The sequence below is a fragment of the Bos javanicus genome, chromosome 14 (assembly GCF_032452875.1).
Source record: "Bos javanicus breed banteng chromosome 14, ARS-OSU_banteng_1.0, whole genome shotgun sequence".
NCBI classification, from domain to species: Eukaryota; Metazoa; Chordata; class Mammalia; order Artiodactyla; family Bovidae; genus Bos; species Bos javanicus.
Genome location: NC_083881.1, coordinates 44,466,875 through 44,492,490, shown reverse-complemented (window position 1 = coordinate 44,492,490; position 25,616 = coordinate 44,466,875). Strand labels below are relative to the sequence as shown.

General features: G+C 42.5%; 1 protein-coding gene across 4 annotated transcripts in view; it reads left to right on the top strand.

Annotated features, from left to right (window-relative positions):
- Window positions 1-615: 615 nt before the first annotated feature.
- PAG1 (phosphoprotein membrane anchor with glycosphingolipid microdomains 1) overlaps window positions 616-25,616 on the top strand; it is a 155,494-nt gene continuing 130,493 nt past the window's right edge. For all 4 annotated transcript variants that reach the window (XR_009740871.1, XM_061439071.1, XM_061439068.1 and 1 more), the window contains exon 1: window positions 616-1,072. The gene's annotated coding sequence lies outside the window, so the exon portion shown is untranslated. The remainder of the gene's footprint in view (window positions 1,073-25,616) is intronic.

The window sequence follows — 25,616 nt, the reverse complement described above, 5'->3', positions numbered from 1 at the left end:
GCCCAAACTCACTGAATACGAACCTGCATTTTAAGAAAATCTCCAGAAGATTCTATCACACATTAAAAGTTTAAGAAGCTCTAATGTACCTTGATCTCAACTGGGAAGCTTTACAGCCTAATGATAGCTGGGCCCCATCCAGAGATTCTCATGTACGTTCTATTCTGGATTCTGGGGTGCGGTCAGGGCAAAAGGGCTCCTATTCGCTCAGTAAGTTATTTTAATGTACAGCCAAGGTACATTGTCCCCTCAATCCCAGCTCTTTAAGGTTAAACCATAACATGAGTTAAACTGACTTTTGTAGGTTTGCCCAGAGCCCTAAAGGATCACTTAGAGTAAAGAGTAGTTTTAAAGGGACAATGGACTCTGGAGCAAACAAGTTCAAACACAACAGCTTTAGGTTCACAGAACCGCAGGCTGCAGACTTCCTGTACCTTCCCGCGGCGTAGCTGGGCATCTAGCTCCCACCCGGCCCCGCCCGGCTCAACCCCTCCCCGCCCCTTCTCGTCCCTCCCACCCCTCCCCGTCCCGCCCCCCCGTGACGTGCCGCAGCCAGCCGGGCTCATGCGCAGTGGCACCCCGCGCCCCGCACGGCTGCACCGCCTCGAAGCTTGTCATTCTCCGCGGCGCGGCTGCGAGTGCAAACTGAGGTGCCTGCTCGCCGGCTCGCTTCCCGCCGCGCCCGCGATGTGACAGACCGCTTGGGAGCGGGCTGGCGGCTCTCCCGGCAGCAGCGCCTCGGCTTTTCCCCGGCCGCCTTTCTTGTAGAGCCGCGATTCCCTCGGAGCCAGAGACACGCACCAGGGGCTCGGAGCGCTGCACTCCAGGGCGGGCGGCTGCGGCAGCGCTCGGGACCACGCGGACCCGTGTAGCTTTCGTTGTCGCCGCTGCCGCCAGGCGGTGCGCCCCAGCGAGTGCCGGGCTCCGGGCACCGCGGAGCCGAGGCGGCTGGTGCAGAACGGCAGCGCCTCGCCCCGCACCCGCCGCAGCCGCCGGGGCAGTGCGGGGCCAGCTGGGCTCTGCGCAGCCGGAGCGGGGTCCCCCTTGAAGGCTCCCTGTCGCCTGCATCCCAGTAAGTTGACTGTAGTTTCTAAAGTTGGAGGGTGGCGCCGCGGGAAGGGGAGGTTTGTTTTTATTATCTTCACGTCGTGGGAAGCACCTTTTGTTAGCGGGGCTCCAGCTTGAGGAGTTGAGAAAGCAAAGCCGCGGACAGGGTACGCGGGGAGAGGCAGCCGTCCCTGGCGGGCTGGCTCCAGCCTCTGCTGAACGTGCCAGTTGGAAATGTGCTGTGAGAGGACAGGTGCTCCGAGGGCATTTCGCCTGCTGCTGATTGCTTGTTCCGAGCTCCTTGACTCTGTGTGTGTGTGTGTGTGTGCGCGCGCGCGCGCGCCCGCACAGGAGGTAGGGGGTTCTTGTCACCTCCGTCCCAGGTCCTCAGGGGAGTGACTCCAGTAATATTCCTGGATGCCCTAGGTCTTCAGGGATGGAGGCTAAATCATTCCTTCTCTGGCCTCCAGGCTTCCCGCGCATCCCACTTTCCCTCTAGGCAGAAGTTCCCAGTTTTCCCTAATTAGAGCCCAATCCTTTAGGGGAAAACAACTTAATATGTCAACCTACAGTTTTGTGCTATAAGGCAAATAAAATGAGAAATCCGCTCAGTGTTACGTGATTCCATTTATGTGAAGAATGTGAGCAAATCTCAAAGCAGTCGTGTTCAGATGATGACACTTGGGTTTCACCCTGACTGCCCTACACCTCTTATGTAAGCCTCCCGGCCGGATAAGTGTGTCTCTCTGCAGTGGCTGCAGCTGTGATTCTCCGTTCCATTTGTTTAAGGTCCAGCTTGAACGTATTTAATGAAAATGCTGACATGATATAGCGCCCTGCAGTCTGAAACAGAGTGCACTCTTCAGATTGGAGTGTCTTCTCCTAATAGGGTGCATGCAAGGAAAAACCCAGTATATTTTTCAAGGCAGCTCCAGGAATTAGACACATAAATCATGTTTTAAAATAGCATGCATTGTACAGGGAGCTTGCAGAGGACCCCTTTGAACACATCCCCTTTGTTTTAGAAAAAGTGGAGATTGTTCATGCCAGACAATTGTTGAGTCTGAAAGTTAAGTGTACTGTTAGGCTTAATTATCTTAATAAACAAAGAGCATGATTTATAGGTAGATGCCCTGTCCTACTTTGAAGGATAGAATTCCAGAATTCTTTAACCTTTCTCTCTCATCTGTTCCCCCAGAGATTCCTCTTAAGCAGAGAAATAGATTATCATCATTGATGTTTAATATTTGAGTTAATTAAATTTGTAAAAGGATAGTTTGAAATACCATACAGTACTGCTATGACTGTGAAGACATGAATATTAGAGATAAGGAGAATATTCAGATTTTTTTTGGTATGGAAGTCATTAGTCTAATAAAACAGATAACATTCAGACTGCCCTAATATATCTTCTTTTGATTTGGACTTATATTGCAAAACTCAGGATTGTGGTTTAATGTGAGATTTATTTAGGTGCTCCTTAGAAAAAGAAGCACATTTATTTATAGTATTCTGGCACATGGAACAAGATGAACTAGTTACAGGCATCTCATTTAAAAGGCATCTCATTTAAAATCATAGTATTTTAAGGAATTCTAAGAAAACACACAAAATGTTATTTCAGAAGTTGATAAGTTATTCAACACATTGTAGTTGGTGGTGAGAGCATCCATTGCTTATCTCAAGATATATATCCAAGTATAGCAGCTCAAACAGGTTGACCCCCATATACTCTGTCACATCAAGGTTAGGAGGATAGACTAGGGAGACTTGCTGCTAACTCAGGTACCATCTGTTTGAGCCTGGGCATGTTACCTGAACTCTGTGCCTGAGTATGTTTGTCTGTAAGATGGGGATTACAGTACCTGCCTCCCTGGATTGTGATGATGATTAAATGAGTTCATAGATATAAAGCTGTTAAACCAGTGTCCGACTTATTAAACTGGGTAAAATTATCATTGTTACAAAAGGAAGTGCTTCTGTGGATACTCTTGACATTGAATGATTGAACGACTGCAGACAGAGGTTAACAGAAGCTGTTCACATGTATCATAGGATACAGGGTATAAGCATTTGTTGAACCCCTCCTGGTAATGTAGACACCAGCTGGTATTTGACCAGTCGTCTCTTTCGATTCCTTTTCAAGGTGGTGGCTTCATCTCCACTTTGGAGAAGAGGAAACTAGAACTCAGCAAGATCAAATCATAGAAATCTCATTTGGGCTTTTAACCCATGTATGTCTCTTTCAAACCCTGCTGCCTCAACTTCCGGAGTGCTTTTTTCTTCTCTTCTCCTGGAATCCTCATAATAACATAATAAAATAAGTGCCTTCTTATCTTTCACTTACGGATGAGGAAATTTACATTTAGCTGTAAAGTATTCAGAGTGCTTAACTCACAGCATAGTTCTCCATGACTGGGAGCTGTTATTATTCTCATAATTATTGTTAAAAGGCTTGTCTACCTTAGCACACGATAGAGATACCAGCAGGTGAAATGGGTTTTATCCTTTGGTTTGAAGTGGATTCCATTGCTTTTTCCCTTCCTGCTCATATATTCAGAGAATTGAGAAAAAGAGAGTGGTGTGTTACGGTTCCTGGGTTCCTGCTGGAGGCCGCCCCTCCCAGGTTTGTTTGCTGCCTGCAGATGAAGCTGCGGGATCTGCACAGCCTAGTGAACCACCACAAGCAGGCCATTCTTCTGCAATCGGTGTCATCTGTGAGCATGAGTTCAGTCCTAGCTGGAGAGTACCCCTGGGGCAGAGAGAGAGAGAGTGTACACTTTGCTGCATATCGTACTGTTTGTTCAGAATGGCAATAATTTATATTTCATGTTAAATAAGCATTCTTCCTCTGGGCCTTAGTACAGTGTGGTCGGAAGCAGTTTCAGGGGTCATGTATGAGCTGTCCAGTCGGCCTTCTATATCCGTAGGTTCCACATCTGTAGATTGAACTGACCATGGGTTGAAAATATATTTTTAAAATTCCAGAAAGTTCCAAGAGGCAAAACTTGAACGTACTTTGCTCCAGCAGCTATTTATATAGCATTTACATATTTATGTTAATGTGGCATTTACATTGTATTAGATGTTATAAGAGATCTAGAGTTGAAGTGTGTGAGGGAATGTACTTTAAGGTTATGTGCAGATATAAAGCTATTTTATATAAAGAACTTGAGCATCCACTGATTTTGGTATCCTCGGGGGTTCTAGAACCAATTGCCCATGGACTGGTGGACTGCATTTCGTTAAAACTCTGGTCCACAGCCTGTTGAGCATCTTACTTGACTTCTAAAAGTTGAAAATAATTGAAAAGTTACTTTTTTTCCTGTGGCTTCCTTAGAGTATAATCCAGATCTACATAGTATTCTGGCCCTTGGTAAATATTAACTCATTTTCTAGATATTAAAATGTAATTGCTGTCAAGGGCACATAGGCCACAGGCAGCTTACAGACTGATTTAATATTTAATTAAACCTGGTATCCTGCCACTGAAAGGAGCTTCAAGACAGATATTCTACCTTGGCTTTTTTAAATAAAAAATTCTCTGTACAGCATGGTGATTAAGGTTAATAATACTGTATTGCCTATTTGAAAGTTGCTAAGAGAGTAGATTTTAAAAGTTTCATATGAGATTATTTTTAACTGTGTATGGTGATGGATGTTAACTAGACTCATCTCGACCATTTTGCAATATATACAAATGTTGATTCATTATGTCGTACACCTGAAATTAATATGATTTTGCATGTTAATTATATCTCAATTAAAAAATTTAAAAGTCCATGGGTGTAAGGTTCCAGGAGGGTGTCAGAAAGGGTCCTTGCCATCAGCTGAGTCTTTCCACATCTCTTGGAAATATCTTCTACTTCAGTTTTAGCCCTCCTGCCAGAGCACCAATGTTCCTTTTACTCTTTCAAGTGCTTTTACATTTCAAATGTTCCTCTGCTCTGGGTGATTCGATAATACAAGTCTTCCTCAGTCACTTCTGTGACTCCAGTTGGGGCCAGAAGTTAACTTCAACTAATTCTTTAGAATTTGCATGATGTTATTTCTTGTCCCTGTTAACTGTTTGCTGGCTTGTCTGTGACCATCTCTGTTTCCAGACAACTTTCTTCCAACATCCAGCTGTCAGAAGATATAAGTACCAGAAAAGCAGGCTACTTATGGTATGAATAAAATGAATGAAGACCATTTACTCTTCCCAGTCATCTCTCCTGTTTTGAATTATCTTCCCTGTAGGCTTGGGGAGTTGGGGGCTGATTGTATTTCTAAAGCTGTGGCCTCAGACATCTGGGAGAAACACGTGGAAGGTGATACCAGTTCTCCAAATAAACAGTGCGTGTGCAACACGGTAGAGACAGCCCCTCAAGGCTGGGACGCTGCTGAATTTGAGGGTGGGGGTGATTGTAGGGACAGATAGCTCCATGATTTGTCTGCCACATCCTTACTGGATGGAACGAATAGCTAACACAGAACCCTTATGTGTGCTGGCTGCCATGCCAGGAAATACATACACGATTTACTTGAATCCCCACAGTGACCTTATGTGGTTACTTTGTTATCATTTTTTGCACAAGCAGAAAGATCAGAGCACTTGTTCAAGAGCACATTAGTGAGTTTCGGACCCAGGAGTGGAGCCCGGGAGTCTATGGGGCCTAGTGTTCTGCTGCGTAATTTGGGGCCTTCATATCGTCCAGCTTTGTTGCATAGATGTCTTGTATTGTGCTTCTTGAAATAATCCTATTCAGTCTCACTCCATCCCCACAGGGACCCTGAGATAGAACTGAAGGGATGGTTGAAGGTCTGTGCCCACGGTCTTCTAGATCTTTGTGGAGGAAGAGTTTAAAGCTTAGTTCATTCAATGATCTCAGAAAAGAAACCCACGTGTTAGCATTGTGAAATACGAAGCATATGGCCATCCACTGATAACGGAACGCAGTGAAGAAGCTTGCAAACTTTATCTCTGTTTGATGTCATGTAGTTGCGTCATTCAGAGAAGGCAATGGCACCCCACTCCAGTACTCTTGCCTGGAAAATCCCATGGGCGGAGGAGCCTGGTGGGCTGCAGTCCATGGGGTCACTAAGAGTCGGACACGACTGAAGCGACTTAGCAGCAGCAGCAGTTTCGTCATTCTCATCCAAGAAAGAACAACCTGAGATTTTCTCAGGGGATTTCTAAAAAAGTAAATCAAAATTGATTTAATCAGCAGTGAACATTACTGTAGTGATGTCATGTGTCACAGTGAGGTTTTTAAGTAAATGAACATGTGTGTCTCACAATTAAGGTGTAAGCATGTTGTCTCAGAAAATGAACATTGTGTCACATCTTCTGTATCTGCATCCTAGTCTCTCTAACTGCACTCGAAGTGCAGAGGGAAAGGGCAGAATTTAAAACCAATGTCCAATATTTTCAAAACCCTTTACCATGAATGGCACCTCCTCTATTTTCTCACGATTTCACACTGGAGCTAATATTTGTTGCAGAGTCTCTGTAATTTGCAGCAACACTTTTGTAAGGAGCATTTTTTTTTTCCCAAATAAAACAATTTTTTAAATCCATTAAAAAATTAAAAATCCATTAAAAAATTCTTCATATCCCTTGGGTTTTGAGTTATTATATTTGATGTTGTCATTGTTATAATATTTGGTATGTTAATGTCTAACCTACTCCCCCTTCTTGGTTTTATAGGACTGTATAATTTTCAAGTCTGTGAGTGATTAAAAACTTAAGAAAAATTCAATTTCCTAAGTGTGGGTTTTATGGTAGAGGACAGGGAAAGTTGGCCTGATTGGGGTGCATGCGTGCTAAACTACAGAGCACTTGAAACCATATGAACCTCATGGAGTAGGCAAGTTTTTTTTTTTAAGTGTTTTATTTGACCAACAGTAGATTTGTGCTTTGTTTTAATTTCATAGGACCCAGTCCCTGCATCTTTTGTTCTAGTGTTCATTTGTAAGAGAACACTTACAAATCAACTTCAGTTGATTTTCTAAAAGGACCAAAAGCTGTGACTAGTCAACACTGCTACATGTGTTATTTCAGTCTGCAGGGAGCTCCAGGGTTGCATATGGAAGCTCTCCTGTGAATTTGTTCCCTAAGAAATAAAGGGCATTCACATGCGTCTTTGAGGTTCAGGTCCTGAGGTATTTGTGACTCAGTCACTGCTGTTAATGTTTCTTCCACTCACTCTGGCTTTTCACCCTGACCCGTACTCATTTTTCCATCACCCCCGTGTGGTTGAACTTGCTGAAGCTTTTGGGAGACTTTAATATTGAAGTAGTGCATGTTATAGATCACAGGCAGTAAAACCACACAAGACAATTAAAAAAAAAACAAACTGTAAAAGAGCCAATCTGTAACATGGCCACACAGGGGAACACCACAACTTCTGTATTCAACACTTGGGAATTGCAGCCAGAGTGGCCTTATGATATTTTCTGTGACCTCTTCTAAAAAGAGCTGTGAGTCTCTTATTCACACATAATCAGCCACTAGCAGCTTGGCAGTGTTTGAGTCAAACTTAATTGGACTGGTTTTTACTCATTTATGCATTCACCAGATACATATCGATACACAAGGCATAGTGTTAGATAATGAAACGTCAGACGTAAGAGGATTCCTTTCACATCTCTCAAAACTCTCAGTCTTGGGAGGGGAAATGATGCTTAACTCCAGTTTTAACCAGTGCATAAAAGATGCTGGGCTCTATTAGGGGTACCTAAGTCCACAGAGGTGACTTACCCCTAGGGAATAGGGCAGGGTCTGAGCCTGAAAGAGTGAGTTGGAAGGGACCAGGCAGCTGAGGATAGGAGTGGGACAGGAAACTCTTTGTGAGCAGAGAGACCAGGGAGAACGGTGCAGTGAAGGCGCCGAAGAGCGTGGTGTGTCTATGAGACAGCTGGTTTTTCCCTGCGGCAGGTGCCCGTGAGGGGCAGTAGGTAGGTCCAGAAATGGAGAGTGGAGCCTTGGAGCCACTTTGGAAAGGGTCTTGTAGGGTGTATTTGGTCCAGATGAATTTGAGCATTTCAGGCCGTTCTTTTACAAGGATCAGTCTAGTGTGTTGTAGAGAATGGATGGGATGTAAGGATGGCTGTGTGGAAAAGAGCAGTTGTGTGCAAAAGCTGTTGAATCCTAGTATGGATTTAAGGTCTGAACTTAGACTGATGGGGAGATGGGGGAGGGACAGAGAAGGAGAAGAGAAGCAGGAAGGGGTGGTGACGTTAGGGATGACTCCCAGAGCTCTGGCTTGGGTGATTGAAAGGACAGAGTTCTTGATAGTGAATACAAAGGATGATGTGGTTTGTAGGGGGAGATAATGCATTCAGGTGTGTATTTGTATAATGATGCAGGGGACCAGGGCAATATCCGGTGCAACATCCAGGGCTTGGGATTCTATTGACAGTTGCACAGGCCTGTGGTACTAGAATTTAAGACAGAGGCTGAGCTGGAGATACAGGTTTTCAAATCTTCTGGGCATTTGGAGTTGTTGTGGAGGTTGTAATCTGACTGAGAAGGTTCATTGTAGTCATTGTTCAGTTGCTCAGTAGTATCTGACTCTTTGCAACCCCATGGACTGCAGCACACCAAGCTTCCCTGTCCTTCAGTATCTCCCAGAGCTTGCTCAAACTCATGTTGTTGAGTCAGTGATGCCATCCAACCATCCCATCCTCCATCGTTCCCTTCTCCTCCTGCCTTCAATCTGTCCCAGCATCAGGGTCTTTTCTAATGAGTCAGCTCTTCACATCAGGTGGCCAAAGTATTGGAGCTTCAGCTTCAGCATCAGTCCTTCCAATGCATATTTAGGATTGATTTCCTTTAGGATTGACTGGCTTGATCTCCTTGCAGTCCAAGGGACTCTCAAGAGTCTTCTCCAACACCACAGTTCAAAAGCATCAGTTCTTCGGAGTTCAGCCTTTATGGTCCAGCTCTCACATCCATACATGACTACTTTAAAAACCATAGCCTTAAGTAGACAGACCTTTGTTGGCAAAGTAATGTCTCTGCTTTTTAATATGCTGTCTAGGTTTGGCATAGCTTTTCCAAGGAGCCTGAAGGCCAAGGTGGCAGGCAGAGGGAAAGGAGATGGGGGAATAGTAAGATTAAGTGAGGGAAGTTATAGACAAGTGCTTGGACACAAAGTGGTAGAAGCCAGAGGCAAAGCGGAATGAGGTGCTTGATGGAATGGGAGCCAGGTGACAAAAGGAGTAAAATACAAAGAAAAGGCAGAGAGCAGAGGAACAGTCTGACTGTTAACGCACTTGTAACTACACACAGGACAGTGACTGTGTCTCATAGAGCTCTCAAGGCTTGTGAAGAAGTATTAAGAACCTACTGTGTGGAAAAGGGACGGGGAGTGGGGTGAAGAAAAGAATTAAGAAATAAAATCATGAATAAAGCACGATCCTTGATCTCAAGCTGCTTATAGCATAGAATTGTCATTTCTTCTTTTCCCTTTCCATTCATTTTTCTCCTTCGTTGATAGCAGGACATGGGCACTTGGGAAAGTGGGAAGAATGAAAGAATTACTTTCTTGGCACATAAAATTCTTGGTTCTCATAACAGGCATGTCTCTTTGTGCCCATGAATGAGCACGTCAAAAGGGACAGTGATGATGACCCATCATTTGGTAGTTTACAAAAATAAGCTTTTCTCATGGCCACAGCATCTTTGGAGGGTTGGACCTTTGAACCAATCTTGTTAGAGTTATTAATGAGCCTTTTGGCTCACTGGATTATTTGAGATATATTAGGTACAGTTTCCTGTAATTTTCACTTGCCTTATAAGAAACAGGCAACATTAAGTCATAGACAAGCTGGAGTATTGGGGGGATGATGAAAATAATTACCATGTGTTTTAGTTAGTATCATGCATATCAGTCCTTGTTCCTTTCATTTTGACCTAAAGGTGGAATTATTCCCATTGCAGAGATGAGGGAACTGAGGTGCCTCTGTGGAAATAAGATAGCTAGTAAATGGTAGAGCTCCTAGGACCCCAAATAAGGCATTCTGGCTTCAAATTCTGGCTTCTTGCCACTCCCTTATGTTGCCTGTGTCTTCCTGACTAGCTACTAAAGAAAAATTAGGGGGTAGCTACTTTAAAAAAAATTTAAGAGTTTTTTTTTTTTTCATTAGTCTGCTCAAAGTACCAATAGTGGAAGCTATATTGACTGCAGTCTTTATATTTGATGGACCACAGATTCTTTATGCAAATGTATGCAATCAAGTCCAACTAGGGGAAAGCTTTTTTTAGAGACAAACATCTTTTTCTTTCATTATCTTAAAAAGCTTAAAAAACATCTAAGTTTAAAAAGAAAAGCATTCAACATTTTAAACTGTAAAATTGTTGTGGTTAAACTTGCTGTCTGGTATAATGGAAATTTGTTTTTCAGTTGTTACAATGGCCTTTGTAGGTGAGAAGTGTGTGTGTGTGTATGTGTGATATAATTCAGTCAAATTAAGTTTAAACTATTGGTTTTCCTTTTATAATATCATTCCTGAATTCTCCAAATACATTAAGTGGTGTAGCTTGCTTTATCTTGCCAAAGCAGCTATCATGTTCCCCTTTTAATGCCAAAGCATTAAAGCATTTGTCTTTTTCTTAAGCAGTGTAAAATTATGCAGGATAAATCGAAAGGGCTTATTTTAGTTTTACAACTTGTATTTTAGCTTCAGATATTCTGAAATTTACCTAATTTTGCTACTGTTAAGGCAGATATTAACTGTTAATATATAGAAATGTTTAGAATCATGAAATGTTCATGGAATCTTACAGCTGTTTGTAAAGTTTATGATGCTACCTTTATTTCATAAAAATTATCTGGGGGCCTTTCTAAATAGCAGTTTTCAGATAAAAGCAATTTCTAGCAAGTAGCAAGATGCTGGTACCAGTGCTTATCTTTAAATCTCAATTTCAAGCTTCATGGTGCCAATTTTACATTTTAGCTTTGGAAAAAAATTGAATCCAAAAGGGCTTATGCATTTGTGGCATTTGGTGGGTTCATCTTTTATTATTAGTGCTGATTTCCTAAAATCGCCATACACTTATAAATTTTTTTAAAGTTTTATAAAAATGTTAGGCAACTGTGTTAGTTCTAGTAATTATCATTACACATGGTGTGTTATGGTAGCCTTAGTCCGTTGCAGTTGAGAAATTATAATATAGGCATATGAGAATTTAAATAATATCAAATAATATTGTGTTTTATGTGTGATTTTAGTGCATTTTATAATAATATGTGAGGAAATTCAGACGAGGTAAAATGAAACTTAGTTTGGCCATTCCATGCCTCACGTATCCCAGTTTCATCCAAATGCAAATATGATAATCCAGGGCACAGAGGTAGTATCCTGTAGAGGTGATTTGACAATACTGTGTTTATTACTCACCACCAAGATGAGTAATTAAGCTGCATTCCCACTAATCTTTCCAGAAGTATGTATTTTAATATTATGTACTAGGAGTTTTCATTTTCTAAAGAGAGTAATTGAATTTTCCTTACCTCATTTTTCTTCCTGTTGAATTTTATTCTGACATTTTTTTTATGTTAGTATCTACTTGACATGATAGAACATGTCTAAATTAGTAATCTAATTTGAATACCATAGTTATGTATACAGTCACAGCTTGTTTGAATAGAGGGCTTTTTGCATATTGTGTATGCTCTTTCTCTTAGCAGATTGAGGAATTATATGCTTAATGTTTCAGAATCCTAAACCTACTTATGTTTGCCAATAGATGTGCAGAGATATAAATATTTTTACAAACGTAGTCTTAAAAGATATGCTTCCTTTTCAGATATTAGGAATTGACAGTTAAACACTCTGCTATAACCTTTTCTCATATGCGATAGACTGATAAATCCAGAAGTGGCTGAAACCAGTGATGTCATGTGTAGGGCCTAAATTGTTAGTGTTGAGGTTAGGGGTGTATTTCTCTGTTTTCCTAAATAAAAAATAATGATGCTTTGCAGTAAAGTATTATGAATCTTGATAACGAAACACAGTCAAGTAATATAAGACAATTTTTTCTTTGCTGTACTATATTATAGTCATTTTGCCCAAAATATACATCTTAAGCTTCTAACATCAGCGTGAAATTCCCAGTATCTCCAAAGTAAGAGTTGAAACTGTAATGTTCAGGGACTCATTTAAAGCATACAATATGGATAACAGCTTTTCAGATTTGATGCCAGGGTGTATGGAAGAGGATTGCTAAACACTGTGGTGGCTGAGAAAAAACAAAATGCCAAAGGATCAGACTTGCACTTAATGGTTTTTGCCACCACAGTTCTTAACCTTTCCAACTGGTTGAGTGGTTTACTAATAGCAGCTGGTCAGGACCTGCATTATTGTAGATCTTTTCTTTTAATAAATATTCAATAGCATATTCAGAATTGTTCCCCTAGCTACAGTTCATAATAAACAGCCCAGTGCTGGCAAAGAGCACGCTGCTTTTATACTGTTTTACAGCCATAGGCCATTTGACATTTGGACCCTTCTCATATGGATTTTTCCAGCTCCACATATCCTGGAAACTGTCAGCCTTGGATCAGAACAAGCCTTTTGCATCTTTGCAGTTACAAGGAAATTAAAAAGAACTTCTTTTCTTCTCCCCATAAAATGCCAAGGCCCGTGGTCAAAGAATTATCATTTGCTAGTCATATGCGTTTTCTTTTTGATGTTCTCACTAGCTTTAGGAAGTAATAACATGAAAAGCACTGCTGAAATATGAACACAACAGTTTGATTTGATCTTCATTATACTCTTCCTGTTTAAAGCTGTGGTTCTCAAGGAAGGGTGACTTTGCCACCCAGAGGACATTTTGGGTGTCACAGCTGTTGAGCGAGGGTGGGGGTTGGCGGGGCAGGGAGGGGAATGCCAGGGCTACTGGTGGCATCTAATAAACAAGTAGAAGCCAGGGATGCTATTATACATCCCACAGTGCACCAAACAGCCCTGCTCCACAGGGAAGAATTATCGGGGCCAATATGTCAACAGTGCTGTGGGTGGCAAACCCTGGTCTAGAAAGTAGGGAGTGTCTTTCTAATTTGCTTTATATTGTTCACGCAAATGGAAGTGTGTTCAGTGGTTCTGATGAAGAGATCCTTCCATTTAATAAACTCATACACTGAACACCTGCTTGGTCCTGAAAATGTGGGGAAGACCATGACATCGTCCTCAGGAGTTTCCGCCGTCTTTGCAGGATGAGTGGTAAACAAAATACTATTGTTTGATGTGATGTATGCTGTAATTAGAGAGGCACACGTGGCATGTTAAATTTGAAATAATTTCAATTTCATTTGCTAAATGTGGGGGAGTATCTAGAAGAACTCATCTCCTCTGTCTGGATGTAAAATTAGTCATTTGGGAGCAAAATTTCTCCTTTTCCCTTAATGATCGGAATGGATCTCATTTACTGCATCCTTCTTCCCCTGTTTGAACTGGTGTTAATTTGAAACATCAGGACAAAAGAAGAGGTGTTGACATAAACAGTGTTACTCCCAACATTTAGGATTAGTTTTCCCACATCTTCATTGAGGTATAATTTACATGACATAAAACTCTCCCATGTTAAGTGTACAATTCATGGATCTGTAGAAAGCTGACAGAGTTATGGGACTTCCATCACAGTTTCATTTTAGGACTTTTTCATCACCCCAGAAAGATCCCTTGGGCCCCTTTGTGTTCATTCTGCATTCTCACTGCCAGTCCCAGGCAAGAGCTAATCTTTATGTCTTTTTTCTCTTCTCTGTCTCACTTTCCGTCTCCATTTGCTAAAAGGCACATCTATGGACATTTTATTTGGAATGTTAATTTTTGAAATTTATTTAATTAACGTTACTCTTGGTTGCTCCAGGTCTTTGTTGCGGCACGCAGGCTTCAGTAGTTGTAGCACACAGGCTTAATTGCTCCACGGCTTTTGGGATCTTCCTGGACCAGGGATCAAGCCCATGTCCCCTGCATTGGCAGGTGGATTCCTATCCACTGCACCACCAGGGATGCCCTGGAATATTAATTTTTGCATAAAATTTTAAACGAATTTAAAAATGTTTACAAAAATAAACACACAGTTTGATAGCTTCTTTTTGAAAATCAGCATCATGTTTCCCGTTTTCATACTACCTGCATAGTACACCTGCTGTGGCCCAGACTGGGGATGTTCAGTGTCAGAACTCCCAGACTGATACAGTGAAAGGTGACAGAGGAAAAGATGAGCGCGTGTGTTAAGGCCTCATATCTGAAATCGGACATGGTATGCCTGTTTCTTAGCTTTGTCCTGTTTAGTTCCCTGTAAATGTGTCTACTAAAATAATATTGTAGAAGTCATTGAAAAGCTGAGGTCTGGTAAACACCTGCGTGATGTGGGAAAATAATACAAGGCTTAAATCTGGAGAACTCACTAGTCTGGGGAGTTGTACGCAGGTCAGCAGTTCTTTAGCCCAACACTCTGGGGCCAAATGTCTTTTAGAATCCATCTAGCTTTCAGAAAGGGAATGCAGTTTGCATCCTATAAGTTAGGTAATACTCCCGTGGCATACGGGAGACACAGTCATTTCTACAGCAAAGTAGATGAATATTCTCATTTAGTTGGACAGAAAAAGACTTGTCAGCTCAGGTCAGGGTTTGGAACAAATTCATTTGGTAGCAAAATAACAAAGACACTCTGTTTTCACAAAATTTTGCATTTTAAAGTTGTGGCTAAAGGTTTATGAACCTGTCCAGGATATTACATTCAAAAATAATTGTCCCATCCTCCTTCAGCCCCACCCCAAACATCTCCTCTGCCACGTACATGCTTCATACAGCTTAGCCATGGGTATACTTGTCTTTCTTTCACATCATTAACTTCCCATCAGACTTGACAAAATGCCAGATTAGCTGTTCAGTTTCGGTGGATGAGGGCCAGGTATGGATGTGTATGGCCAGCCAGACCCACATTCTCTTATGTCTGTGGTTTCACCTCCCTGCTTTAGGCCTGGATTGTAGCCATGTTCATCTAGCCCATCCCTTCCTCCGCCAGGCCCAGGGCCACAGATGATGAAAATAGCTTTTAAGGGTCAGAAAAGATGGCCTTGAAGAAAATCCAAAGGTAACAGTGATAGACATCACCGCAGTAGCCCCAGACTCATGCTTGGTAACCATCACACCTGTCACAAAATCGTGGGCTGTGAGATTGAACACCTAAAGGAAAAGAGAAAAGCCAAGGTAGAGAATCCACTGGAGTCAGTTCTCTTGAAGTGAAGATATTTAGAATTTAAGAAAGGGAGACATGAAGAAAATGACATAAGGGTCTTTACTGGGATCACAACTTAGAAGGAGGACACCCATCAAAGCAAGATATTTCAGACTTGTTCCAGAATGCTTAAAATCCTGCATAATCATCTTATATATTTGCCTAATGGCGTTTAGCAAACCTTGTTAGTCTTTTAATCATAAATTTCACATCTTTATTAATTTCCAGATTCCAGTGGTGAAATTGTAACTGAGATGGCAGTGAGTTTTAGCTGGCCTTCTCCTAGGGAGCTGTAGAATGAGCATTGAGTATTTTGATCAACATGTACATTTGCTTTTGTGGCATGTGAGCAAGCATGCCCTTACAGAGGTGTTACTTAAACAGAACTGTACTCTAGACTGTGAGACCCATTTATAAACAAGGGAACTCCATTTCTGCAAATGAGAAAAAAAAGAGGGTGTAGTGTTGCATTAGCATTAGAGAAAAACTGCACGTTTATAAGGACATCCAAGAATTTTGCTTTTCTAAGGCTCAAAACATCAAGGCAGTACTAAGTTCTTAAAGAGCAATGTGAGCCAAAGTTAGTGGGCACTTGCGTACATGCTGTAATTTGCTGCCTCTTTCTTTTCTTTGTTTTTTACAGTTCTTAATTGCTTCAAGGGTGACACCAAAATTTCTGTCTAAAGGGGAACCATCCATGTGTACAGGTGTTGAGTCATCACCGTTTGGCAGTGGAAGTGCATGCCCCGCCTTTTCTAGCATAGATTTCTTTCTGGAGCATCTTAGTTGACATCTCCTTCTCCAGCTTCAGCCAACACTTTCCTCACAGGTTTTACAACCTCTTCCCAAGATTCATTTTATCTCTTATCTCCCAGCTTTAAATAGCTCCACTCGTCCCGTCTTGGTTAGCCAGGACAAGTTTGTCTTCTCGTGCCAAGCGTCTTCCTTTCTTGAGTTTTCAAACATTGCTTGTTGTTACCACATTTCCTGTTATCAAAGGGCTGACAGCACACAAGGGCCCCACCTTGTTACTGCTCCGTCTTCTTTCCTCGTTTAAATATGCCCCCCACCTTCTTTGTGCTGTGAGGATGCTGCCCCCTTCTGTTGGAGTGGACCCTCTGATCCCTCTTATATGTGTCTCCCTCTCTCCAGCCGCTTGTAGAGCAGTGGTTCTCCACACTGGCTGCAAAAAGCATCACCTGGGGAATTCGCTTGCAGTGTGGGAGACCTGGTTCGATCCCTGGGTTGGGAAGATCCCCTGGAGAAGTGCATGGTAACCCACTCCAGTATTCTTGCCTGGAGAATCCCCATGGACAGAGGAACCTGGCGGGCTACAGTCCATGGGGTCACAAAGAGTCAGACACGACTGAGTGACTAACAACCTGGAGAGATTTAATACTTGGTGATGTCCAGGGCTCGCCTCTAGTAATTGTGATTACCGATTACCATGCTGTGGTGGGGGGAGTGCCAGGGGGAGGGTGCAGCTTTGCCAGGCTGGTGCTTGAAAGCTCCTCCAAGGTGGTTCTACACTGAGAACCACCTGTGTAGAGGCAGCAATACCTGTTTATAGCCATCGAATCACTAGAAGGACCAGCAGGGAAGTTTGGTTGCCAAGGGGGAGGAGTTGGGGGGAAATGGAGTGAGAAGTTGGGGTGAGCAGTTAAAGGCTTTTATATTTAGAATGGGTGAACAACAAGGTCCCACTATATAGCACAGGGAACAATGTTCAATATCCTGTGATAAATCATAATGGAAAAGAGTATTTAAAAAGGATGTGTGTGTGTGTGTATATCTGTGTACATACTGGAGAAGGCAATGGCAACCCACTGCAGTATTCTTGCCTGGAGAATCCTATGGGCAGAGGAGCCTGGTAGGCTATAATCCATGGGGTTGCAAAGAGTCGGACACGACTGAAGCAACTTAGCATGCATACATACATATATATATGTGTGTGTGTGTGTATGTGTAACTAAATCACTTTGATATATAGTAAAAATTAACACAACATTGTAAATCAACTATACTTTAGTTTTAAAAATACTGCTTTTAATAAAAGGACAGGAAGAGGCTAAACAATGGCAACATCCCCAGTTTATGTTGGGTTTCAGCTCAGGGTGTGGGTGTCTGTACGGGGCAGCTGCACACACCCAGCTGGTGTGACGACTTCTCCCCCTGGGACCATGTTCTCATTAGTAAATCCTGGTGGCCCCCATGGTCTCGGCAGGCCAGAAGCCATTTCGGGCGAAGCCTGCACTTATCTCCTCATGAGGCTGGCACCCAGGGGCCTGATTTTCGTTTCAGAACTTTTGCTTCCAGCCTTGCAACCAACTGTTTTCCTTTTTCTTCTGTGTAACTCTGTAAACCGAAGCTGGGCGCCCTCCTGCCTCATCTGCCGCTAGTTCACTTGCAACTCACTCCCCACAATGACACACGCGGGAGAACCTATTAAAGTTCCCAAGTGGAGACTTTTTCATTTTGCCTTTCTTTAACGAGAAAGATGGGTGGCAGGGTCTTTGCTGGAAAACTGTTGTATAGAATGTAATTTTTCTGAATTAGTGGGAGAGGGGAAGCTAGTACTAAAATGGAGCTGTCATCTATTCAGAGTTTGCTTTTATTCTTAATGCACCTATGGGTCTCGGAAATCTTTCCTTACACATTAATGAGTCCCGGAGTTGGACAGAAATGCATTCGAATAGGCTTCTTTATAAAGGTCTCTTTATACAGCCTCTTCTCTAGACATGCTGTGGTCAGAATGTATGTCCATTTTCTGAGAGCAGCACACAGGACCCTTTGGACAGGCTCCATTGTCCCGCAGTGTCTAAAGGAGCTGAGAACAGTTATAACAGGAGTGGGCCTACCATACTCTCTGGACCCTACTGCTTCCACTTATTAAGGGATATTTTGTTCCAAAGACAGTGACAATACTTTTATTTGTGTCGGTAAGTAGAAAATTGTAAGTGAGGTGATTTTGGCATTAATGATGCACAGCTAACTGTTTTAAGGGCATCTCGTAAAATTTTTGGAAAATTTAGTTGTGCAAAGAAAGAAAAGGAATATTTCACTTTATGAGCTACTGTAAAGATACAGGAATGACTTAAATGCCAGCTTTCTTTAATGGGATCAGTTTACAGAAATTGTATTTCTGTAACACTTTCCCCTGAACACAAGATATCATGTAATTGAAACTTTGTCCTACAGTTGTTGTCTTGCATGGAAAAATGCACTTTTTCTGCCTCCTGCATACAGAGTGAGAGCCTTGCCAAGGCTGGCACTGCAGGCCAATGATTAGTTAACGTGTTCATCCATTCAGTATGCGTTTATTGAGTTCTTTCTGTGTTCCACACACTGACTTTCTCGCGGGAAGAGATAGTCACATAAACAAGAGAATATCAGCAGGTATTAGGTTCTAGGAAAGTAAAACATGTTAATGTTACTGGGAGTGACTGGGCAGTTAGGGAGGGCGCCCTGGAGGAGGTGACATTTAGGCTGACATGTGACCAAAACAGGCAAAGCTGATCAGAATTCAGAGACCAGCCTTGCCAGAGCAGACTCAGGCAGTCAGAGGAGGGCAGAGAGCAGCCTGACCAGGTTTGTGTTTTAGGAAGATCACTTCAGAGCAGGACGAAAGGTGAACTTGAACCAGAACTAGGGATTCCAGTGCCTCAGGCTGGAGTCCGGATCTGGAACCAGGGGACCTGCTGAGAGCAGAGCGGGCAGCCTGCTGACCTGATGCTAGACTGCTGATCTTGGGCTCTTCTTCTGCCCTTGGTCCTGATTCACAGGGCCTCGTGGCCTGTCAACATCACCAGCCTTCATCCACTTGTTAAAATGCTTGTTCAGAGTGCTGACTTCTAGACCCCAACCTGGTCTAGTGACAAAGAGTGGGACCCAAGACTTCAGCAAGACTTCATTAAGCCTCCGGTGTCTGATGCGTGGAGTCCATGAACCTGATTTTTGAGAAATACTATGTCTGAGGGCTCTGCTTACTCGACTATCCCATGTAATTCTTACAACAGCTCTGTAAAAGGAATGTATGCTCCCTGGGTTACAGATTGGGAAACAGACTCAATGTGATTAAGCCTCTGGCCCAAGGTCATACTGCTCATGCATGTTGTGACTGGCAAAGCAGTCTGCCCTTATTTGTAGCCAGTGCTGCCTGCATGAAGATGGGAAGAACACCTCTGCAAAATTTCAGAAATCTTTTGCAGGTTAAACGTCTCATGAATGAACATGGTCCTTCTTGCAAATCCAGTACATCCCATCTTGGGACAGAACCAGAAATGTCCATTTTTGCTGGCTTTTCTGGAGGAAAACTTTAATGTTCTTTCTTAAGTCCTGGAATTGGGATGGGTGTGTATATTACAAAGGAGAGATTTGATCTTCATTGGTCTTTCTGGGTCTCTTTTTGCCTTTTTTTTCCCATAAAAGAAGCCAAGAGGTTTAAGGAGTAGCATTTTTTTTTAATCACCATAAACCTAGAAACCCAACCATCATGCCTCACAGAAAATTATCATGCTTTCAGTTGCCATGAGTCATTTATTTTTTAAGTGGCTCTTGAACCAAGAGTTGTGCAAATGATGTTGACGAGGTGGAGGAGGGTTGCTGTGTGGAAAGCACACTGATAATTAGAGATCTGGTGTAAAAGCTGGCTTGAAAACACATTGACTTCAGTGACCCACCTGCCTCCATTTGAGAGTGTGAGGGAGGTTCCAGCTTTATTTTCTTCTGGTGATGGCATATTGGATGTATTTATCTGGAGATTTAACTTCATAATAAAGTTTGGGTGGGCCTGACTTTCGGGACTTAGCATGCATGCATGTATTGGAAAAGGAAATGGCAACCCATTCCAGTGTTCTTGTCTGGAGAATCACAGGGACAGAGGAGCCTGGTGGGCTGCCATCTGTGGGGTTGCACAGGGTCAGAGACGACCGAAGTGACTTAGCAGCAGCAGACTTTGGGGAAGGAAGGCATCCTGTATTATTAATCTATTAGGGCTCCCGTAACAGAGTACCACAGATTGGATGGCTTGAACAACATAAATATATATCCTCACAGCTGTTGAGGCTGGAAGTCCAAGACCAGTGCCAGCAGAGCTGGTTTCCTACGAGGAGTCTTCTTGGCTTGCACATGGCGTCCTCTCCCTGCCTCTTCACAGCGTTGTCCCTCTGGCACATGGATCCCTGATATCTGCGTGTCCTCTCCTCTTCATGTAAGGACATTCTTAAGATTAGATTAGGCCCCACTCTAGTGACCTGATTTTTAACTTAATTTCCTCTCTAAAGGCAATTTGAGAGTTGCCTTTAGATATAACTCCAAATACAGTCATGCTCTGGGCCACTGGGAGTTAGGACTTTAACATAGGAATTTTGGGGAAATATCACTCAGCTCATAGCACACCCTTGCCCCTGGGGAATATGTAGAGACAAAGAGCATGAACAAAGCAAGAAAAAATTCTCCCAGAGCAGGGTGCCTGCCCCCCTACCACCCCGTGCTGCCACGCCCCCTCACCCTGCGCTGCCATGCCCCCTCCGTTGGGTGCCCTGCTCAGGCAGGCCAAGGCGAGGACCAGCATCCTCTAGGTTGTGGCCTCAGTAACACTCATGCTGTACCCCAGTTATGAATGGCCTGCCTCAGGCATGAACCCAGTTTGAATGAACTTCCAGGAAGATGAAGGGGCTCTGTCTCCCTTGAAGCCTGACTGTTGGGTCCTGCAAATTGCCACGGGGAAGGCTGGCCCTTCCAGACCCCAACATGATAGTCAGAGGTTTTCCCAGTGTGGCGTTTTGTTGCTTATTGTTCAGCCTCATTTCCATCATTAGTGCTAGGAGGTGGGCTTAGGGCCGCCTCTGGAGTTCTGACATACAAGACAAGCAATTGCATTGTAAAAGCAAAATGCCTCCAAACCCCCCACCTGCCAGCATGTGTCTGTAAGCAAAAGAGGAACTTCAGCCACAGTCTTGAAATGAGAAGCAAAACAAGGGTTTAACTGCAGTTTAAAGAACATCGATTTGTGAAGCAGGAAGAGACTTTGGCTTTTTAATTGCAGTGAAAGCATTTTGTGTTGATTGTATAGAGTGTCTATAAAGTCTGGAAATAGACATATATGTCCTAGAACATATTTTGTATTGTAAAGTAATATAGTAATATTACTTCCCAGGTGACTGTGGTAAAGAATCTGCCTGCCACCACAGGAGATGCAGGTTCAATCCCTGGCTTGGAAAGATCCCCTGGAGGAGGAAATGTTACCCACTCCAGTATTATTGCTGGAAAATTCTATGGACAGAGGAGCCTGGCGGGCTACAAAGAGTTAAACATGACTGAGCATACATGCACACAAAGTAATATTAATATACCATATGTTATGTGTATTCACCAATTTTTAGACTTTATGACCACCTTCAAGTTAAAATTAATTATGCTAGGTTATTACCCCAAATGCTAGCTACACCCTTGATTCCTGGCTCTGCCACTGAAGGCAAGATGACTTACGTGGGCAGGCTTGGGTCAGATACGTAGTTCTGTTTTAGTGCAGGTAGTTTTGATGGTGCCAAAAAGATTGTATATTGTTAGCGTATTATTTTCTTCATTTTATAGGTTTTTTTGCTCAGTATATATCTTGGAGGCTTCATTCATTAAACATTAGTTGAAAACCAAGTATTTTTCAAGCACATTAATGTATATCATTAAGGCCTCACAATTCCCGCTTTGTAGGAGAGGAGATCTAGTTGAAGTGGTGGCATGACTCACCTGTGTCATGAATTGAAGAGATCTGTGCTTAGTCACGCAGTCATGTCTGACTCTCTTCAATCCCATGAACTGTAGCCCACAAGGCTCCTCTGGTCCATGGGATTTTCCAGGCAAGAATACCAGAGTGGATTGCCATTTCCTCCTCCAGGGGATCTTCCTGACTCAGGGACTGAACCAGAGTCTTCTGCATTGGCAGGTGAATTCTTTACCACTGAGCCACCACGGAGGCTCTCTCTTGGATTTAAGGGAGATCTGATGAAAGTTGTGTTCTATGCTTTACTCCCTCTGTTTTCCTGTCATTTCTCTATTGGAGCTCAACACCACAAGAAATTGACACTATTTTTGAGACCACTTAGGGATTAAAGAATGAATTGTTGGATCAGATTACACATCCTTCTAATTTAGGTAAAATGGTATACAATACCATTGACTTGACAAATAATTTTCTTTGTTGTTTCTTATGTATTATCTTGGCAAACACATGCTGCTAAATGGTGAACCTAATTTACAAAGCGGTTATCAGATCAGTTTACTGACAAGGGATAAAATTTTGGACTGAGCTAATATTGTTGAATCTCTGGAGATACGTCAACATCTGATGATGAATTGATTGACATTTCGAAACCTTTTTGCTCTCAGATGGGGATTCCCTGGTAGCTCAGATGGTAAAGAATCTGCCTGCAATGCTAGAAGCCTTGGTTCAATCCCTGGGTTGGGAAGATCCCCTGGAGAAGGAAATGGCTACCCACTCCCAGTATTCTTGCCTGGAGAATTCCATGGACAGAGAAGCCTAGTGGACTACAGTCCATGGGTCCCAAAGAGTCTGACATGACTAAGTGACTAACACTAACATTTGTTCTGAGATACAATGGATTTGTCATATTTGACAAAGGTGAAATCATATTCAGAATGTTTTCTCTGAAGCCTCATTGTAGAAAGTAATGTCATTTTAATATTCATAAATGGATTCATCTTTATTCAGACAGATGTCCAAACTAATATTGTCAGGGTCTTTTGGTTTACCCTATGATCTAGGATACTGGATCATAACTACTAGATTAACTACTATGGTAAGTACAGCTCATTGTTAAAATTGGCCACTCACTGTTGAAGTGACCCTAGTGTTTATCAATTATTTCTATAAATAGTTTATTCATATATGTATATTCTTGTTTTTAATTGGAATATAACTGCTTTAGAATGTCGTGTTAGTTTGTGTGTACAACAAAGTGAATCAGCAATGCATATACATATATTGCCTCATATCTGTGTATTCTTAACCAGACCATAGAGGAAAAGAATTGTTTAGTGCTTAGTGCTTCTTTTGGAGTTCCTCTTGGTGCCTGACACAACATGAGTATTTGCTATGTGATATTCTAACTGAACGTGTTCAAATACCCAGCTGATTGATTGGTCTGCTCCCATAGGCCGCATTTTATCTCTGCCACATTTTATCTCTTCTTGAAGTCGTTCTATCAACCATTCAATAGACCTGGCAAATAAAACAGGAAGTCCCTCTGAGCCTCTGTATCCTTCACTCTTCATAGTGCCTGGTCACCAAGGTTTATACACTGTGTCTGTTAAATACTGAACCTGCCTTTGAATTTCAAATCCCTCTGCCATTCTCTTAGAGTCTTACCATCCGGATAAGGTATAGCCCAATGTGATTTTTAAGGTTTTTTGGCCATACTTAGCCCGAACTATGTTATTTTGTACCCTGGTGCTGGGGAGAATTATCTAAGGTGCAGAGTTATTCATGCCATACTTTAAAATTCATTAGTTTTTCTAAAAGTGGTCTCCAGCAAAGAGCACCAACTCCTTAGCATGGATACAAAGTCTTTAGTGACCTGGTCCCTGATTGTCTATCCAGCCTCATTTGTTACAATTTCCTGTGTGTTCTGTGTTCCAATTATACATCAACTCAAAGTTCCTTAAATGTTGCATAAACTATTTCCTGAATCCCTTAACTGACTTATTAAGTCCTGCTTCCGGCTTCAACTGCCCCTTTCTCTGAGCTCCTAGCTGTGCTTGTCCAACCACCCCTGTCAAATCTGGTTTAGATGTCCTTTATTTGCATTCCCATAATGCTTCATTAGAGTATCCCTTATCAAGAGCAGCTCACACTTTATCATAATCGCCTGGTTAGTGGTCTCTCTTTTCCAGTTGGACTATGAGTTCCTTAAAGGTAGACATCACAACATATTAATGTTTATTTCCCCAGTGTCTAGGATTAGGGCTTCCTGGTGGCTCAGCGGTACAGAATCCACCTGCCAGTGCAGGAGACACAGGTTTGATCCCTGGGTCAGGAAGATCCCCTGGAGGAGAAAATGACAACTCACTCCAGTATTCTTGCTGGGAGACTACTATGGACTGAGGAGCCTGGCAGGCTGTGTAGCCCATGGAGTCTCAAAGAGTTGGATAGACAAGAGTCTGAGCATTAGCACTAAAACTGGTTTATAATTCAGTTCAGTTGCTCAGCTGTGTCCAACTCTTTGTGACCCCATGGAATGCAGCATGCCAGGCTTCCCTGTCCATTGTCAACTCCCAGAGCTTGCTCAAACTCATCCCCATCGAGTCGGTGATACCATCCAACCATCTCGTCTTCTGTCATCCCCTTCTCCTCAGGCCTTCAATCTTTGCCAGCATCAGGGTCTTTTGCAATGAGTCAGTTCTTTGCATCAGGTGGCCAAAGTATTGGAGTTTCAGCTTTAGCATCAGTCCTTCCAATGAATATTCAGGACTGATCTCCTTTAGGATTGACTCGGATCTCCTTGCAGTCCCAGGGACTCTCAAGAGCCCTCTGCAACACCACAGTTCAAAAGCATCAATTCTTCGGCGCTCAGCTTGCTTTATAGTCCAACTCTCACATCCATACATGACTGCTGATAAAACCATAGCTTTGACTAGATGGAACTCTGTTGGTTAGGTAATATCTCTGCTTTTTAATATGCTGTTTAGGTTGGTCATAGCTTTTCTTCCAAGGAGTAAGCGTCTTTAAATTTCATGGCTGCAGTCACTATCTGCAGTGATTTTTGGAGCCCAAGAAAATAAAGTCAGCTACTGTTTCCACTGTTTCCCCATCTATTTCCCATGAAGTGAGGGGAGCAGATGCCATGATCTTAGTTTTCTGAATGTTGAGTTTTAAGCCAACTTTTTCACTGTCTTTCACTTTCATCAAGAGGCTCTTTAGTTCTTCACTTTCTGCCATAAGGGTGGTGTCATCCATCGGTGGTGAAACTGGTTCATAATAACCAATCAAATATTTGCTGAGTTGATTCTTAAATGAACTGAAGATAAAAACAGGATGACTGTTACAGACACTGCCAAATCAGAGTAAGGATCAATACCTGCATTTTTAGAACCATTTGCACTTCATCTACATTTTATGATGTTTTACACAATTTGCTGTTATCCTCTCACTTTCCTTTCAAAGCCTGTGAAATTGATAGAATAAGCAGTATTTTCACTGTGGTTTGAAAACAAGGACTTAAGTAGGTCTGTTACTTGCCTACACTCATCAAAAAGCCAGAGGTGATGCTGACTTGAGATCCAGGGTGACATTTCAACCAATCCTGAAAACTCCCAACTG